Source organism: Schistocerca nitens, chromosome 1 (assembly GCF_023898315.1).
Source record: "Schistocerca nitens isolate TAMUIC-IGC-003100 chromosome 1, iqSchNite1.1, whole genome shotgun sequence".
Classification (NCBI taxonomy): Eukaryota; Metazoa; Arthropoda; class Insecta; order Orthoptera; family Acrididae; genus Schistocerca; species Schistocerca nitens.
Window position 1 is genome coordinate 565,196,421 of NC_064614.1, and position 21,041 is coordinate 565,217,461.

Consider the following 21,041-nt stretch of genomic DNA (forward strand, 5'->3'; position numbering starts at 1 on the left):
GCATTTAGGTCATTTTCTTATGAAATGTGACTTCCATTACTTGTACTGTCAGCCCCTCAATTAAATGTCATATCTGGTGCAGCCAGACGCTACAGTTCTTTAAATCAATTTACAAATTTATTTAAAAATCCTTTTATGAGAGACCTTAAGGCACCAGAAGGGTATAGATATGTCACATAATGGTAAGACAGAAATTTCGAAGTCAGTTTTTAAACTGGAGTACATGTGAACTATGGCCTTAATTTATTAGTTACGAATTGCACATTAAAACTAAAGAAATTGCAGTAAGATAGATAATAGAACCTGGATAAATTGAAAGAACCAGAAATTGTTGAGAGTTTCAAAATTAGCACTAGGTAACTTATGGCTGACACAATGGAAAGAAATGCAATAGTAGATGTATGGGTACCCTCGAGAGATGAAATAGTGAAGGCAGCAGAGGATCAAACAGATAAAAATATAAGGCCCAGCAGATATCGCTGGATTAAACAAAATATATTGACTAAAAAATGTACAAAATTGTAGAGGGTTGGGTGTGACCTCTACTGTGTCCAAGACCTCAGATATATTAGCCGGTTGCTAACCTTCATGGTGGCGTCCAGATGATAGACACCTTCAAGGGAGACTACTAAACCATACATTTCATTCATCAGTGGTTAGTGTCATGGGAAGCAGGGGTCAGGAATGAAAGTGTGAGTTGTACCCAAGTGGGGAAGCCCTATCTCTTGCAAGCTGGTTAAATAAAGAATATGCATCAATATATTATTGACACTGATTTGAATTTCATATCGCATCCTCTCCAGATAGAGTGAGGCTTTTTCTGCCAGTTTTTGTTGGGTGGGAAGGGGAGGTGGGGGGCGAGGGTTTGGGTGGAGGGGGGGGTGGTAAGACGTCCTCTGGTACTGACATTGTGCACTATCTCAGTCGATTCCCGCCTGTCAAGGTGAGCACACACATGAAAATTTCCCTATAAGACAACACTTCCAATCTACAGAAGTGTAATTATGTAATTAGGACATTTAGTGGTGGATGTGAGCATTCCCGCCAAATAAAGAGATTCAACCCCTGAATATTGAATTTTATAAATAAACAGCATATGCTTGGCTATGTAATTGAATTTGCTGTGATGAGACCCTTCTTCTCCAGATCAGACTGAGTCCTTTTGCCTCCCAGGATTCGCCCAAATCAACTAATTCTATATCAAAGATATGATTTTATCAGTGAGAGGAGTTCCCAGAGGGGTGGTTGAGGTGGAGAGGGATGGTGAGGGGTGAGGGATTCTCAGCAGGAGAGATTATCCCTCATGGGTTATAAATCACTTAGCTGCACAATAGGTTAAAGTCATAAATCAATCAAGTTTGCCCCTGAATGTATGCAACCCACACTAACAAAATGTTTCAGACCCCACTTTGTCCCACTACTCACATCTCCACAGCTGTCATTCACCCTAGTCATCTGTGGTCCGTGGTGCACCACAGTTGCCTCATCACCAGTTTTGGATAACGCTATTTGGCCACACATGATATGCTTTAACCACAGCAGTATGCACATACTTTACAGTCTTAGCCGTTTCTGAAATGCTTCCACCATTTGTCCAAAAGCCAGTGACCATACTCTTTTGGATGTCAGATAGATCGCTCCATTGCTGCATTATGGCAATCAATGCACTGTTTTTCTGCGTCTTCCCTCCACTGCTAGTGCTGCTGCCTGTCGTCTGTGAGTGATTATTGCACGATGACGTCGAACATAGGTGGTGGTTACACTGATGTGACTGTAACGTGTATGAGGGGCTATCAAATGAAAACTAGACAGATGGAAAAGACGTAACTAAACTGTTTATTATTTCAAATGTATTCACCATAACTGTTAATACACTTAATCCACAGTGAGACAAGATGGTCAATGTCTTCATGTAAAAATGTTTGCAGTTGCTTACGGAATCATGACTATACCCAGGCACACTCGTCTTAGTCCAAAGCAAATTGATTCCACGAATGTCTTTGTGCAGCGTTCCAAAAATATGGAAATTGCCTTGGGAGAAATCGGGACTATATGGGGAATGACTAAGGGCTTCCCAGTGAAGTTTCTGGGTGGGCTCTCATGCTGCCGACATTTTTTGACTATGCTGTAGAAGTTTCTTTGGGAACACCACCACACCCTCTCCGTACACCCCCGATCTCTCCCCACGCAATTTCCACACTTCTGGAGACCTGATGAAAGACAATTTGTTTATGATGAAGAGGTGTACACCTGGATACAGTCACGGTTGTGTAGCCAACCGAATCATTTTTTCATGAAGGCACTGACCGTCTTTTCACATAACCGTATAAATATATCAACAGTTACAACGTTTACTTTTGAAATAATAAACAGTTTACTTACTTTTATTTCATATGTCTTGTTTTCATTTGACTGTTCGTTATTTATTCGATCTCTTAGAGCACGCAACCATTGTGTGTCACATTGACCAGTTTTCATTCTTAATTGCAGCTTAGCTACTTAATTTTTAATTTCATTGAACATGTTAGGCACTCTCTTCTGGTGTTAAGATTTGCAACAAGCTATCTGTTCCATACTCGCCATTTTCTTCTTCATTTCTGATTCTTAGCAAGGAAATCGTAGTACTGTATGTGTCTCAAATAAAAGTAAGCTTGAGTGTAAGCAGTGGGTGATGCGATTATGTGTGTTACCTCATGTTGTGTAATAAATTCAACATCGTGGTGAATCATGGTTAGTTTTTGTGTTATTTGTTTTGTGATTTGTCGTCATGGTGGGGAATAATGGTCATTTATTTGGTTGGTGCATAAGTTTTTAGCGTTTATGTTTTGTATGTTCGTCTTCTGGATGCCATGGGTTTATTTACCGATACTCATTTTTCTATTTGTACTTCATTGTTGTTATTCGTGTTTAAATATCGTCATTTATTTCGTTTGGAGGTAGTGAATGGACCTGCGGAAACTAGAAAATAGAGTGACGAGTGGAGAAATCGGAGCGTTTCCGACATAGTCTTCTGTTTTGAGTTCAGTAGACGGCGTGTCGGCAGCGGAGGCAACCAGAAACATTTGCGCCGTGTCTGAGGATAATACCATTGGACAGAGCAATGCAAGGAATGGTTTTCTCGTTTTAAGGAGGACTGTCTTAACATTAGAGATTCTCTACATGACAAGCAGTAAAGGAAACAAAAGAAAAATTCGGAGTAGATATTAAAATCCATGGAGAAGATATAAAAACTTTGAGGTTCGCCGATGACATTGTAAATCTATCAGAGACGGCAAAGGACTTGGAAGAGCAGTTGAACGGAATGGATAGTGTCTTGAAAGGAGGATATAAGATGAACATCAACAAAAGTAAAACGAGGATAATGGAATGTAGTCGAATTAAGTCGGGTGATGCTGAGGGAATTAGATTAGGAAATGAGACAGTTAAAGTAGTAAAGGAGTTCTGCTATTTGGGGAGTAAAATAACTGTGATGGTCGAAGTAGAGAGGATATAAAATATAGACTGGCAATGGCAAGGAAAGCGTTTCTGAAGAAGAGAAATTTGTTAACATCGAGTATAGATTTAAGTGTCAGGAAGTCGTTTCTGAAAGTATTTGTATAGAGTGTAGCCATGTACGGAAGTGAAAGATGGACGATAAATAGTTTGGGCAAGAAGAGAATAGAAGCTTTCGAAATGAAGAATGCTGAAGATTAGATGGGTAGATCACATAACTAATGAGGAGGTACTGAATAGAATTGGGGAGAAGACGAGTTTGAGGCACAACTTGACAAGAAGAAGGGACCTGTTGGTAGCACATGTTCTGAGGCATCAAGGAATCACAAATTTAGCATTGGAGGGCAGCGTGGAGGGTAAGAATCATAAAGGAAGACCAAGATATGAATACACTAAGCAGATTCAGAAGGATGTAGGCTGCAGTGGGTACTGGGAGATGAAGAAGCTTGAAGAGGATAGAGTAGCATGGAGAGCTGCATCAAACCAGTCTCAGGACTGAAGACCACAACAACAACTACATGACAATAAACAGGAAGACCTTCGAGGTTTAATGAAAATCGTGTAAACGCATTAAACCACAATGATCCACGTCAGGGTATGAACTGTGATCGTCGTCGTGCGACATTTGCAAACAATGGGGAACGTTCAAACATCGGGTGTATGGCTACGGCATGCTCTAAGCCAAAATCACAAAAATCAGCGTCATCAACTGGCTCGTGAACAGCACTGACCATTCCTATCTGGTATCGTTACGTGTGACGAATTGAGTGTTTACATAGCAGCAACTCTCTGTTCAAAGACGTGCGCGCATTCACAAAAGGTGATTTTACGCATCTAGTGGAACAACGATAGTGTGGTGTAGTACGAATTACTTCACCGATGTGTAGCCATCACTGCTGACATTTGTTGCCAACAACTAAGAAGTCTTGCAGACGCAGTAAAGGAACAGCGGCGGGGAAGACTGGATGAAGTGATGCTACACCACGATATCGCCCGCCCACATTCTGCTAGACTGACAAAAAATATTGTACAGGAGTTGGGTTGGGAATCCGCACCCATCTTATTCTCTTCGTCTTGTGTCCTCAGGTTTTCACCTTTCCCGCTCTCTACTGAATAACTTACAAGGAACGTCCTTTCCGGATGAAAATGAGCTCCGAAGAGGGCTCGACGAGTTCTTTACTTCGAAACCACGTGATTTCTACAGTCACCGAATAGAAAAGTTACCCCAGCGTTGGCAGACTGTTGTAAATGGTGAAGAACAATATGTTATTGTTGGCTAAAGTCTCTGTAAACTTATGGAAAAGCGCTACCAACTTATGTACCTACCTAATATTTATCTTCTTTAACAGTTTTCCGAACTAGCTTGAAAAAAGGCGTCTCTAACTCAGTGATTGGTATGTCCACTGTTGTCCCTGAAAGTCAGCTGCTCATTGCTATATACTCTACTGAAAATAACATTTAGTACCGAGCATAAATAGTTGCACTGTAAAGTACGTGTGAAACCATTCGTAACTTCGACCATTTCTATGAAGGCAAGTTTGAAAATGTGCAAGGTTTAATTATGATGACATAATTGATGACTTTACTGAAAAGAAGCGTCGAGGAAAAGATTCCTGAGTGTAATGTTCAAACGTTCAAATGTGTGTGAAATCTTATGGGACTTAACTGCTAAGGTCATCAGTCCCTAAGCTTACACACTACTTAACCTAAATTATCCTAAGGACAAACACACACACCCATGCCCGAGGGAGGACTCGAAACTCCTCCGAGACCAGCCGCACAGTCTATGACAGCAGCGCCCCTAGACAGCTCGGCTAATCCCGCGCGGCTGGCAAGTTTTAAAAAGAAAATCTCTTTACGTTTGAGTCAGTAGAACACATTTTCTTTTCCTGTCACGTACGTTACCTCTGAGCCACTCCTTCCAGAGGCAGTATTACTCCAACAGAAAGACGCTGAAAAGCTCTAACATCTTCTCCCTTATGTCTTCTGCACTTTTAAAGCGTGAAGCCCAGAGCAGATTTCTCAGGTGAAGGGTCGCAGCGCGAGAGCGTCAGGCGAAGAAAGGGATCTAGGACCAGTCATCAGGCATATGCGTCACAATTTATGAACCTCCACAAAATTAATCATCATAGATTACAAAAAAAAATGGTTTTTATATTTTGGGCTTTCAGACGCTGATAGAAAACTTTTAATTACTTCCCGCGGAACAAGATGACGTAGTTGCCATGATTCAGGATTCCTTTTCGGCACCTAAGGAATTCAGATTAAAGGTCTCGATTATGAATCATTTCTCTCGTGACAGATCAGTTTGCACTGCGAATGATTCCATTCGCATGAACGATAAGAAATATGAAATGCTAACAAACGATATTTCTCTATCTAACTGCAGTTAAGTATGTTTTGGAACATTCACTATTAGTACGTTTGTTGCTTCAACTTTTTAATGGTTTTTCTCCTGTTTACTAGTCATCCTGATCCTAATAAAATGTTACACATATTATCTAAGGCAGTCGTCTTGATGTTCCAAGGCTGGCGGTGCCTTTATACTTGCTCACTGGTGGCAGAATGCCAGCTACGCAGCCTCTGTTAGAAACAGACCGGTGTGGTAGTCGTACTGAATTAATAAGGCTTGCGGGAAGACATTACGAGTGAATGTACAACAAGCGGTAGGTTTCTGTCTACAGACAGCCACATATTAATGAACAAGAAACATCCTATCATCACGAAAACAGCATTTTATTGAGATTGAAAGATTGTAACTCTAATTTGCTTTGCTGAATAGCGTAAGATTGTGACTTGAATTTGGTATGCTGAAATCGGGTGCTAATTAGACCATGAAAGCGGTTTAAAACTGTGAGCTGTCTTGTGAGGTTAACCGTGCGTTTACTGGGCCACTGTTTCACGACTGGGTAACTAGTCTAGGTTTACCACATTACCAATCAGACTATCATTGATTATAATCTTTTACAGTCATACAACAACCGGTAATATATCTATATAAAAAGGAGAATTTAAATAAAAAGAAAGAAATCAGTTTATATTTGCAAATTTATTTTAAAGATTGTTCATTGAAATTTCAGCATATTATACGTGAGTTATAACTGAGCTGGTGCCTTATTTACGATTGTGAGACTGTGAGATTGGAATATTACGGAACACATAAAATATGGAGTCAAGATTGGGAGACTGGGTACAACACTGCATTCATAAAACAACACACAAAGAACATTGAAACACATGCAACAGAAAGTTCACCACAACCAATAGATTCAAATTTTCAGTTAAAGAAATTATTTTCGTAGCACAATCCTGTCCGTCTTGTAATTACCCTTCACGTGGTCAACTTGGTTTACAGAAAGCGTATAACTCCACAATAATTTAGATAATAAAAATAAATTAGATCAAAAAGCAAATTACAAAACAAAAACCTCGAACTGGTTACTAACGTCCTACTATTAACCTGATGGGTCAAACAGTTATATAAGCACGTGGTACTGGTCTCACAAAGTACACGCCACGTGGGTTGAACATAAAGAAAAGTTGGTATATTCAAAATCTTTTCAAGACGATACGTTATAATCACACAAGCATTTGCATTTAAGATTGATCTTACTTAGAGTTACTGACCAACACGTGGTTCCACTTTACTCACAAAGTAGTAACAAAGCAACTACCGCCAAATAATCTGAACTGGACACGAGAATCACACTCCGCTGCAATTAAAGATAACCTTAGCTATTTTAAAGCTAACCCGAAATAAAATGATTAAATTCTCAGTTAAGCTGAACTTAACAAATCCATTGTCCTATGGACTTAACAGACACGCGCTTGGCCGGAGATCTTACCACTTCAGACGCTCGCTACCGCCAGACTGCTACTGCTGGACTGCCCTGCGCTACTACTGGACTCCAACTGCCGACTACCACCGAACTACCCAGCGTGCTCCTGAGAGTCGCTCACAAAGACAAACGGAAGGCGCCAGAGGGGCAGCTTCCTATACCAACATGACAGGGGACGGACCGGACCATACTAAGAATGGAAACCTCTCTGCTTTTAGGAACCGTAGCTACCTGTTTCAATGTTGGTCCTACTGTTCTCTAGCAGACAGCCTTGTCTGCTACCCTCAAGCATGCAGCTACAAACACATTTGATCATTCATCCTCTCACACAGAAGGGAAGGGGGATGACAGTATCTTATCATACACAGTATATAAAAGAAAGCGGATGTAGGTTCCGTATGAGACTGTGACATGAATTACATATAAGAATTACATATAAACTGTGCTTTAAAGTGTAGTAGTGTGAGAGATCGTTCTTGTTTACATGTAAAAGTAACACGTTCCACTACTCAGTCTCCTCCCAGATAGTCAGAAACGCCACAGTAAATTTAGAAGAGGAATTTATTCCATAAAAGACAACAAATTTGAGAAATTAAACATGAAAGGAATCCAACAGAGACCTTTCATAACCCCAACGCTCCGGGAAAAGACTGTGCAGGGAATTTTCTGGCCATGCTAGGACATTCCCAAGCAGGCTTCTCACACCCTACTTAAACCAAAAGTGTAAAGAAAAAAAAAGGCAAAAGGTCACCAGCTACTTGCTAAAACACAATAATTTCAAACATCTTTACAATCTACCAATTTCAAAGAGAGAAAAATAAAAACACACAATCTGTGACACCTATTTAAAAGATCATGTAGACCTAAATCGGTCAGCAAGTAGAAACAATGGTTCCTGTGTCATTAATATGAAAACAATTTCTGGTTGTTACCCTTATGGAGTTCACCAGTATTTGCTCATTGCAAGAGCCAACTGATCACAGGCAAATTTATGACTGTTTATTAACAGGCAAAATTTATGAAAATAGCAAAGGTGCCACAGCAATTAAAAAAAAGAACATCAAATAACATCAGTATCATAAAGTAGAACATTACAATGCACAATTCGCAAAAGGCAAAAAATCGACAAAAAAAACATGTTTTACTAAGTGGTTATCGCAAAAAAATTCTATATCTTATAAAACTAATAATCTGTAGGATTAACGTAACTATGTGGCACTAATTTAATCACTCTACAATATTTCAGTTGGTTAGCAAACAATGAGCACTGTGTCATTATACTGAAACTACAATAATTGTGTGATTGTTACCCTTAAGGGGTTCCTCACAATAAATATGCCCCATGCAAAGGCTAATCGATCACAGTCCAATGAGAATGAATAGCTATCTGACTCATAAAGGAAGCAGTGCCACAGCAATGAATTTTCGAAACAAAATATCACAGATCCAATACCTAACACAAGAACAAACATTGATCAATAAAACAGTACAATAGTCAACATCTAAAACAAAACACCAATAAATAAAACACCTGCAAAATACAATAGTCAAAGTTTAAAAAAATATAGAACACCTGCAAAATACAAGAGTCAGAGTTTAATAAACACCAATAAATCGAGTCCCTGCAAAACACACGAGTCACAGTTTCTGTGACAGAAACACACGTATATGCATTGAACTAAGAACCGTATAATCACTGTTCACTGATACACTCACTAGTTCCACTGTTCCGTGGCACAATATAAGGGGAGGGGGAGGGGGTTCGTCGCCGCAGCTGTCAGTAGGGATTTTTGTCCATCTGTTGCGTGCAATCCCGCCATCTCTGCCCTCTCATGAAGTTTCTCTTGTGTCACGTACATCTCGATTTTGTTCCATGTTTGTATTGTCAAATTCGTGCAGTATCCTCGATTGACATGCCAGGTTGATATTCCTGGGCAAGGATGACACTTCAATGGCTCTTCTTCGTGTCACCCTTAGCGACCAGAGAACATCTAACCATGAATTACTGTCGCTTGACAGTAGGCATCCGTCAGGAAATGTCGATAGGCGTCGTTGACGTCTGCAAGTTTCTTTGGACAGTACCTGTCAAAAGGCTCCACGCCCTTTGTGTTGTTACACCGCAGCCGTCTCGTCACGGTCGCGTGCGTGAGGTGCGTTGCCAGGAGATGGATTTCCGCGCGGTGGACCGCTCGCCCATCTCAGGTCATTCCCTTCAGCTAGGGTCGCGCGGGGCGGCCCTCCATTAGCTGCAGGTATACGGGAAAGTGTTTGCGGCGTAGGGTCTTTTGTTGTCGGCCGCGCTCCCGAAGTGGCCTGGCTGACAGCGTGTCCCGCTGGGAAACCCGCCAGTTTACAACTAGTCCGGCTGCTCCCGCTGTCTCTTAAGAGTTTTGCCGGTTCGCTTTCACGTTCTCAACTGCATTCACAGAAATTTTTTTTATCATCCTTATGTGATTACACAATGTCATACATAATATCACTTAGTATTGTCTTTCACAATTTTTAAGAAGAAAGTTAGATGAATCGACAATATAAAATTAAAAGTTAAATGACTTGACAATATAAAAAAATAAAAGTGAAATGACTTTACAATGTAAAAATAAAAATTAAATGAACTGACAATATAATATTTAAATCCACATCACTAATGTGGTTCACTTGTGTTTTAATAAATCAGATGCCACTTATTAATTCATTACAATGAATAGGGTTATGCCTTGCGCAAGTATAGGTCAGGACAGCATAGGGTTCGCATGTTATTTACACACACACATGCACACCTGTTGTCTATTCTACAAACTAACTACCCCTAAACATGCATTACTCAATATTCTACTTCTATCCACTACTAATTATCCAACAAGCTACTTCAATGCTATTTCAACACCGTGTATATACCACTACAACATTTTTTTTACTTCGTACTCTTCTTGACGCTCGCTGCCTACGTCTTGTCACATGATAAATATGGAGAAACTTTCCTTAAACATACACAGTAAAAAAAAAACAATGGTTATTTACACGCAAAAACATTTATACCAGTTCTCACACCTGAAAAGAGACTCGCAATTATACATTTGTCATACTCATAGATTCACACATAAAACAGTAAGAAAATTTCATCTAAAATTACGTTATTACAAGACTTAATCACACAGATGGCTCTGAGAAGGTAAAATATTTTAATTATACAGGTTATATTACATTTTCTTACCCATTTTGCTTCGATTTCGTTCCTTCTTTACGTTACCTTTCGCCTTCAAATCAGTTATTTCTCCTGTGGTGGTTATTCTGGATTCATTTCTCATGAATGGCAAAATTGTGGTCACCTTTATTCTGTAAAACAGTATCATCTTAACATATTGAACTTACAACAGACACAAAAGATCCGAATCCTCCTGAAGTATAAATGGCAATGTTTTGCTTCATCCTTATTACCTTAAACCAAGCTTTCCTTCGTTCCCATAATCAAAATTATTTAATCATCCTCTACCTTCAAGAGGGAAACTTCCTCAGTACAAACCATATAAGCTGCAGTGCATCCCGCACCAGCGAAAACAGTAGGCTGTAATGCTCACAGCATCAGCAAAACACAAAACACATAAACGTCGCTTTTCTGGGACAAGTATTCACGCAGAATAATTTTTCGGGCTTTGGCTCAACATCAATCAAGACTACAAAAAGGATCCATATTTCCGTTCCATTCTCCATTTGCTGAAAAAAACCGCTCGTATGACTACCACAATAATATTTCAGGGCCACGTAAATTACACAAACCACAATTCTTCTTTCACCTTGAAGGGAATCAATATACTTACGAGATCCACAGACATCACTTTACGTATTCAGCTATAAAGAACAAAAAAAACATATATCATCAATATTAACATATCATCGCATATTGGGAAGCCATTGGTTAAACAATCGTATTATCACATCCTGTTTTCAAGATTCCAAACTTACTCATTCCTTTCTCAGAGTTCTCCTATCTTAAAATATTCATACAGCACGCATACTATAGTAAGAGATCCTCATTTATACTGACAGATATAGAATAGTAATAGGTAGATAGTAGCACTGAAAACAGAAAATCGGAAACAAGGCTACTAACAGCTGGGGACCTGGGTTTGCCAGACCCATAATATCCACAGATCGGATATTCCCCTGAGTTTTTGCAATTTCAGCAACGATCTTGCTTCTCTCAGGAGCGACTCTTTTCAATTGACACAAAAAATAGCATTTCACTTGTTCACAAGGAAACCTTTTATCTTTACGTTTGAATCAAACTAAATCCTAATTGCACAAGGAAAGAAAACAAATTAACAACATCACTTCAATCAATCACATAAAAATATCTTTATCATTATTTTTACTAACATATTATTCAAAATTCATACGCCACAAATTTAAACTAATCAATTCATTCTCCTCTCTATAAATCCTATGTACTCATTTGCCATGTCGCTCATTTGTTCCGATTGGCGCCTTCTGGGCTGATCATTTGTCATTGCCGGTTTCGTTCATTCCCATTTGCTGGATTATGTCTAGGGTTGGCCGGCCGAATTTCCACATCATGTGGGGCTCCGCCTACAATCCTACTCCTACCGTGTTCATCGTAGTAACGATTCTGGTTGCCGTACCTGTAGCGTTCACGATCTTGTCTACGTCCTCGATCATTTCTGTTGTTCCACCTGTGTTCGCGACTGTTACCCCAGTTTCTATACGGCCTGTCCCGATTATTGTTTCGTTCGCGTCGCGACGACCAGTCACGCCGTTGATTAGTAATACGGCCACGACTGCGATCGCGCTGCTGTGCCCCGTAATAACTTTGTGTCTGATTAGGCGGACATTCTGCTGTATTGTATTCCATCTCTTGGAGAAGCGTTTTAAACGTTTCCACGTCCTCTTTGCATCGTCCCGCAAGAATGACGTGCCGCAAGTGCATCGGCAATTTGGTGATGCATATCCTAATTAGTTCCGCAGGTCCGTATGGGTCGTATAAAAATTGATTTGCCTGCAGCATGTGGTCGAATAGGCGTGCAGGGCTGCCGAAACCAGACTGGTTCAAATTTGGCAGCATAATTATGCCATGTTTGACCCTATCTTGTGCCGCTTCCGACCAATAGGCGGAGAGAAAGGCTTGTCGAAACTCCCGAGTGGAGTTGCAGTGACGCGCTGCCGACCTCATGCGACTCGCCGGTTCGCCTTCCAAATAGCCACACATATACTCTATCTTATGTGAACTTGCCCAGTCGGGAGGAAGACAGAACTCAAATTGCTCGAGCCATGCTCGTGGATGTATGCCTTTTTGAGAATTTCGGAATATCTCAAATTTTCTTACCGTAAGGAAATGTTTGAAATCATATCCCCGCATTTCCTCCTGGCGAGGCCCTTGAATGTTTCTATTTGTCTCATGTCTGCCCCTTAAATTACATTCTTCCCTGTCGTCAAAATCTCCCTCGTGGCCGGAGTCCCTCTCTGCACTGTTCGTACGGCTATTTTTATTGCTATTGGCGAGTTCGGAATCACACGCCATGCGGTTTTCCAGATGCGCCACGCGTTCTTGTAAATCGCCTGTTACAGCTTTGTGCTGTCTGTTCACTTCAAACTGTCCCTTCTGGAATTTAAGAAGCGAACGCACTTCTTCGGTCTCTGCGGCCGCTACCTGTGTGATATTGTTCTCGCTTTCCGTCAGCTTCATCGTGCCTACAATGTCCGCTAATGCCGCGATCTTCTCATCTATTTGTCTCTTGTCCTCCGCCCCAGTCTGCTTCAATTGTTCGACCTCCTGTTCCAACGCGTGGATCGCTAAACTGTTGTCCGCTATTGTGTTGCTAACGGCCGTGGGACAATGCGTTTCAGCTTCTTGGACCCTCGAGAGTACCTGCTGACGATCTCTTTGGCATTGTTCTCTCAGCTCTTGGAAATTCCTTAGTAGCCGTTCTTCGCTTTCTTTAGATTCGGCCTCGCCACACCGCTTGCTCTGTTCTAGGGCTTGCAGACGGTCGTCGATTTGTTCAAATGTACGGCCTAATTCTTTCATAATGTCACTTTTTATTTCACTTGCCAGATTGTTTATTCTTTGTGAGATATCATCGGACACTCTCTGCATCGACTTGTCAACTTTATTTGTCTGCTGGATTAATTTTTTGTCTATTTGTTCGCCTAGCTCGCGGATCGATTTTTCGGATTTCTGCGTCATTTGTTCGCCTAGCTCGCGGATCGATTTTTCGGATTCTTTTTGTTCTCGGAACAATTTTTCTGATAATTCTTTTTGTTCTCGGAACGATTCTTTATTTTGTTGTAATAAGGCTTTCACGAGTTCTGCCAAATCAATTTGGTTAGTTGGAGGCACATTAATTTGTGACTCTGATGTGAGGCCGTTCGTGCTGTTTTGCATTTCGTCTGAAGTATTCCCCATTGCATTTTCGGAACCGCCCGACGCGTTAATATTGGAAATCAAATTATCCCCTTGGTCCATGTTGCTTAAGTTGTCGGACCCCTTACTTTTAGCTTGGTTACGTGTCAGCATTAGTGCAGTTTACACCCAGTACGCAACACACTAATCACAATAAATGTGTCCCCCAAAAATTACGACAGTCACACGAAAGATACTCAACCTAGTACGCACTTTTTCATACGCAAAACAAATTTTTTATCTTTGTTCGAAACAGTGGAATTTACAAGCGAGAAAAAAAAACACACATATATAGAACAAACAAATATAGAAAACAAAACAAGACAAACAACACAACGCCGCTCAACAACGCCGTGAATCTTTTGAACGTCTGCTCAGAAACAACTCAAAAATTGTTTGAGCGCTGTAGGGAAAAAAAATTAAGATTATACAACGCTTGCAATCTAACGTCTCAGAGATTCCAGAGTCTAGCGGAATCACAGAACAGGGTGGCCATGTGAAAGATTGTAACTCTAATTTGCTTTGCTGAATAGCGTAAGATTGTGACTTGAATTTGGTATGCTGAAATCGGGTGCTAATTAGACCATGAAAGCGGTTTAAAACTGTGAGCTGTCTTGTGAGGTTAACCGTGCGTTTACTGGGCCACTGTTTCACGACTGGGTAACTAGTCTAGGTTTACCACATTACCAATCAGACTATCATTGATTATAATCTTTTACAGTCATACAACAACCGGTAATATATCTATATAAAAAGGAGAATTTAAATAAAAAGAAAGAAATCAGTTTATATTTGCAAATTTATTTTAAAGATTGTTCATTGAAATTTCAGCATATTATACGTGAGTTATAACTGAGCTGGTGCCTTATTTACGATTGTGAGACTGTGAGATTGGAATATTACGGAACACATAAAATATGGAGTCAAGATTGGGAGACTGGGTACAACACTGCATTCATAAAACAACACACAAAGAACATTGAAACACATGCAACAGAAAGTTCACCACAACCAATAGATTCAAATTTTCAGTTAAAGAAATTATTTTCGTAGCACAATCCTGTCCGTCTTGTAATTACCCTTCACGTGGTCAACTTGGTTTACAGAAAGCGTATAACTCCACAATAATTTAGATAATAAAAATAAATTAGATCAAAAAGCAAATTACAAAACAAAAACCTCGAACTGGTTACTAACGTCCTACTATTAACCTGATGGGTCAAACAGTTATATAAGCACGTGGTACTGGTCTCACAAAGTACACGCCACGTGGGTTGAACATAAAGAAAAGTTGGTATATTCAAAATCTTTTCAAGACGATACGTTATAATCACACAAGCATTTGCATTTAAGATTGATCTTACTTAGAGTTACTGACCAACACGTGGTTCCACTTTACTCACAAAGTAGTAACAAAGCAACTACCGCCAAATAATCTGAACTGGACACGAGAATCACACTCCGCTGCAATTAAAGATAACCTTAGCTATTTTAAAGCTAACCCGAAATAAAATGATTAAATTCTCAGTTAAGCTGAACTTAACAAATCCATTGTCCTATGGACTTAACAGACACGCGCTTGGCCGGAGATCTTACCACTTCAGACGCTCGCTACCGCCAGACTGCTACTGCTGGACTGCCCTGCGCTACTACTGGACTCCAACTGCCGACTACCACCGAACTACCCAGCGTGCTCCTGAGAGTCGCTCACAAAGACAAACGGAAGGCGCCAGAGGGGCAGCTTCCTATACCAACATGACAGGGGACGGACCGGACCATACTAAGAATGGAAACCTCTCTGCTTTTAGGAACCGTAGCTACCTGTTTCAATGTTGGTCCTACTGTTCTCTAGCAGACAGCCTTGTCTGCTACCCTCAAGCATGCAGCTACAAACACATTTGATCATTCATCCTCTCACACAGAAGGGAAGGGGGATGACAGTATCTTATCATACACAGTATATAAAAGAAAGCGGATGTAGGTTCCGTATGAGACTGTGACATGAATTACATATAAGAATTACATATAAACTGTGCTTTAAAGTGTAGTAGTGTGAGAGATCGTTCTTGTTTACATGTAAAAGTAACACGTTCCACTACTCAGTCTCCTCCCAGATAGTCAGAAACGCCACAGTAAATTTAGAAGAGGAATTTATTCCATAAAAGACAACAAATTTGAGAAATTAAACATGAAAGGAATCCAACAGAGACCTTTCAAGATGATAACATTACTTATTCGTGGCTGCGACCGGCGTTTGTTATCAAATTGAGATAAGTAAGCCTGAAGCACACTATGCCGTGTATTTGTACCGTCCGAACAAATTAACTGCACGCACCTGACAAAAACGCTACATCGTTACGATTTCCCGCGGGGGTAAACGGATGGAAACCTACTACTCGCAGCAAGTGTGTCGAAACAATTATCCTTTATTAAAAATGAGCATCTAGGCTGATAAACAAGTATGCGATTCGATCTAAGGCTAATACCATGCAGAAATCATTTCTCCGATCAGGCTCACCAAATGTGTCACTAAGAGCCTATAGCCTATTGTGATACCTGTGACAGGAGATGTCAATTATTACCCTGAAAACTTATTTCTACAATCCAGTTTCTGCATCAGTTGCACAAACAGATACGTGTCCTGAACTCATAACCTGCAGCAACGAACGAGCACGACCGAAATGGATCCTCAGAAGTGTAGGATGGACTTAACTATATCATGTGTTTGTGCTATTCACTCCATCGTTTTTTCAGCGAAAGGTCCCGCTTTCAGATAGAGTATGTCAGAAGAGGCTTTTTCCTCAGACTGTATACTTGCTACCGTTAAATATGACGGTGAAAGGCTATGAGGAATGTCATAGGAAAGTCATTAGCGACCGAGCTAAAGTTCTGAATGAGAGAAGGAACTATGCGAGATTACTTGTTATGTCATCTGCGAAACTACAGAAAACCAATATGTGGGTGCTTGAGCGGCATTTGAACCCCATTCATGCCGGCGATTCTAATGTTTCAACCACGTGTCATCTCACGTGGTCGGACATGACGATGTAGGAAGCAGTTTGATGTTATTCTCTAAGAGTGAAATACACTCAAAAATTATGAGGACCAGACTGCTGACCAAGTTCATCGATAAGTCTACATGAATAGAGAAATTAAAGAAGACTTTTCCCCAGATGTGATTCAGATCACATTTTTAATTCTGTTCCTCGTGGAATAGCGAACCATCAGATGAACTTCAAGGGATATCTGCTTCCTTGTCATTCAGAACACGTAAATATTGAAAATTGTGGAGTATTTTCGATCTGTTTCAGAACAAGAAATTTTTTGAAGATTCTGTTTCCAATTGTTAGTGTCAGAATTGATTGTTGTATCACACGGCGAATCGAGCCGCAGCTACAGCTAAGTACCGAATCTGCTATATTAGCAACTGGCGACAGTCTTGGATCTGCCAACGCAGTATCGAGCAGCAGCGAGGCGATTAAAATGGAATTCTTCCATAGGACCTAGTGGCCATCATTTTTACTTCTTATGAGCAAGGTCATTATAGTGGCACACCGGACCAATCTTCCGATTACCCGTCATCATCACTCGAAGCACTACCCTATGTATCACCCACACATTAATTTACGTTCCCGGACTATCCTTTGGATTGTGGGGCGACGGGTAAAAATTATTAATATTAATTATGCCGTCGTAACTCACGCGAGCCTGGTAACTAATTTAGTGGTCAGCCAGGAAGCAAAGGGAAACATACTGACATTAGCTTCCAGTCTGCACGGCCACATTCTGGTCCAGCCCACTGAAAGAAAATTTTCTATTCTCCGATTTCTTTGCGGGATCAGGACTATGAGTTTAAATTTCTCTCATACAGCACTTGGAAATTCAGTATTGTGAATTGAAGCAAGTCTTTGTATTCTAATAGCACATTTAGCAGTTCAGAGGCGACCTCTACGGTACGTTTCTACCAGATTGTCTTTCGCCCTGACTAAAATTACTCAAATGAAAGTTCGCAATAAATGTTCAAAATTAATGCTCGCCATATTAGTGGAAATAAAATCACCACTTGCCACGTGAAACTGTGATTCGTACGGACGGCACACTAACAGTTACTTTGGTGAATTCTAAGCGATCCAGGACGGTGTACAGTCCTCGCGAGTTCACTATTCGTTTTTACCGCAAAATACGCGCTTTGACACTCCACTGGAAGACTCTGCAGGAGAGACGCTCAGTAGCTCGGTATGGGCTTTTGTTACAGTTTCGAGAACATACCTTCACCGAACAGTCAGGCAGTATATTGCTCCCTCCTACGTATATCTCGCGAAGAGACCATGAGGATAAAATCAGAGAGATTAGAGCCCACACAGAAGCATACCGACAATCCTTCTTTCCACGAACAATACGAGACTGGAATAGAAGGGAGAACCGATAGAGGTACTCAAGGTACCCTCCGCCACACACCGTCAGGTGGCTTGCGGAGTATGGATGTAGATGTAGATGTAGATGTAGATGACACAGTTCGGCTCTGACATCTTCCGAGGCAGAGCGCGATCCGATGTTTGACACTTGTGGATCTTACAGTGGCTGAGTGCGAAGTGAACCTTACTATTGTACTAGCCTGAAAAAAGTAGTCTCTCAGCGATTGATATGTCCACTATTGTCCCTGAAAGTCAGCTGCTCATTACTAGATAGTCTACTGAAAGTAACATTTAGTACTGGACATAAATAGTTGCACTGTAACGTACGTGTGAAACCATTCATAATTTCGACCATTTCTATGGAGCAAGTTTTAAAAAGAATATCTTCTCTTTAGGTTTGAGTCAGTGGAACACATTTTCTTTTCCGGTTACGTACGTTACCTCTGGGCGACTCCTTCCAGAGGCAGTATTACTCCAACAGAGAGCAACATTGCCAAATAAAGGGTGAAACTGAAATGATGCAGAATGTTAATGAGAATAATTTCCGACAGGTATATGTGCTGGTACATCACGCAATAAGCCATTGCAATTTGATGGAATGACGATGGGGCACTCCTGCATTAATCGTGTTGGTGTAGGTGTTTCTCTTATTGAGACAGCTATTTGTACATACTGGTAAGTATGCCGTACCGGGAATCGAATAGGGGGACCCATTTCCCTCCACACTAGTCAGGCAGACCGTCGCTCACAGACCGACTAAAAATTGCCACTGACTCCTCTCCGTTTACAAGAACGTGCATATTTGGCCAAGTTTCCAGGGCTTTCTGACCTAGTTACACTTCAGAAGCTGTAATTATTGCAAACTACCCGCCATCTCTATTCTGCTGGTACTGCTCCCACAGCAGTATACAGGAGCTCCTGTGGAAACGGCAAGTTGTGGAAAGAAACGGTGGCATTTTGAACAGTTGAAATAATCCCTGAAAGTTGTTCACACAGTAACAGGAAACGGTGTTGACCACAAAAATCTGGAAATACGTCTTATAACTTCCATTTTGAAGAAAGACAATGGGGAATATGATTACCAGAATTTAGTGATATCAAATTTAAATTTCTTCAACTTCAGACCCCTAATAACGATGCAGGTATCTGTCTAAACCCGCTAAGACATCAACTACTAGACCAATGTGTAAACTTCCAAACGTGTGGGAGCCCTAGGACATAGTTACCAACTTTAATGACACTAATCTGGATCGACGAAAGTATTACCTATTACTAAAAGAGAAGCGTTAATAGGTGATAAAAAGCAATGCATAGCAGAATCTCAACCAAAAATAATTTCCCTCTTTAATCTAATATGAATATATGTTGGGTATGAAAACAGTGTCATGGCAACTGCACCAGATAGTAGTGCCCTTTTGTCTGCCGTGTACCGTATTATAGTAGGTTAAGATGACAGAAGCAATTTATTGGTAAATTACGTGCCATCATACAGCATACACATATCCAGTAATGAGCACACTTACATTTTTGAATCCATATAGTAATGTATTTTCGCAGTAATGTAAATTTTGAATATGTATTGTAGCATTAATGTTTTGTCATTACGTTAGCTGTTATTTCACATTAAGTTACGGAACACCTAGTTTTGGTTCAAATGGCTCTGAGCACTATGGGACTTAACATTTGAGGTCATCAGTTGCCTAGAGCTTAGAACTACTTATACTTAACTAACCTAAAGACATCACACACATCCATGCCCGAGGCTGGATTCGAACCTGCGACGTAGCGGTCGCGCGGTTCCAGACTGAAGCGCATAGAACCGCCCGGCCACAGGGCCGGCGCCACCCGTTTAAAAACCGGTAAATGCACTTTATGATATACTACTAACTTTAATTTCAGGTAAGTGATTCAGTAAACATTTCTATGATTCGGTCTTTCAGTTAATCTGACTGGAAGTCGCCCCAAATAATCGGAATTAGTGAGGTTTCGCTGTAAGTACTCGTATTTACTTTTCTCCATGAAGTTCTGTCGCATGAGTTTGACTACAGGTGCAGTACGCAATTAAGCTTGAATCCCCATTGCAAATAGTCCGCCAAAGGGTAAAATATTCCGTTTTCGTTCTCGTACATAGCAAGGCTCTTACTGTACGATATATTGCTGACTGTACCTGACAGCAGAAACATTCATCCAATGTCGCTCTGCTTTCACGGGTTCGGAGCATAAAAAAAAAAAAAACAGTCTGTACGCTTTCGCACTTGTCCTATTTTCTCTAATCTTATCATTTGCTCGATAGTTTTGAAACAGAAAATGATGCTACGTTTTTAGCTAAACAGCGTGTTTCCGCCCTCGTTTTGAACGCAAATATTGGTTGTTGACCGGGAAAAGCAAGCGTTTTGCTTATAAGGGCTGAAAAGTGTTCGTAAAGATACATAGACTCGAAACATTCATCTGTGGAGTATCTATGGATAAAATTCAAGGGTGTTGCTCTACCTTGAGCAAGGTATTGAGAGAAGTGCGGAAGACCTGTCATGATTTAGTAGTGGTGTTGAAAGGTTTCTGCTGAGCCAAAGAGAAGCTCTCCCCTGGAGTTTCAATCCTTGGAGAAGTTCTTCACAGACTTAAAAGAACTCAGAGTCTTGCATAAACTATTGTAGTTATTATTGCAGTGTCAAATTACAGTAGGAATAATAATTCGAGTTTTCAGAGATAACCCCATCACCTTGATGAGAAACGACTGACTGTCCTCAAGCTGCCAAAAACGATGTCGGTGCTTACGACCCTAGTGGCATCCTTGGGACTGTAAATAACTCGGTGAATTTCTCTTTGATCTCTCAGCCTGGAGAGCCCATATGATGCTCCCTGCCGCCGTTGGATAAG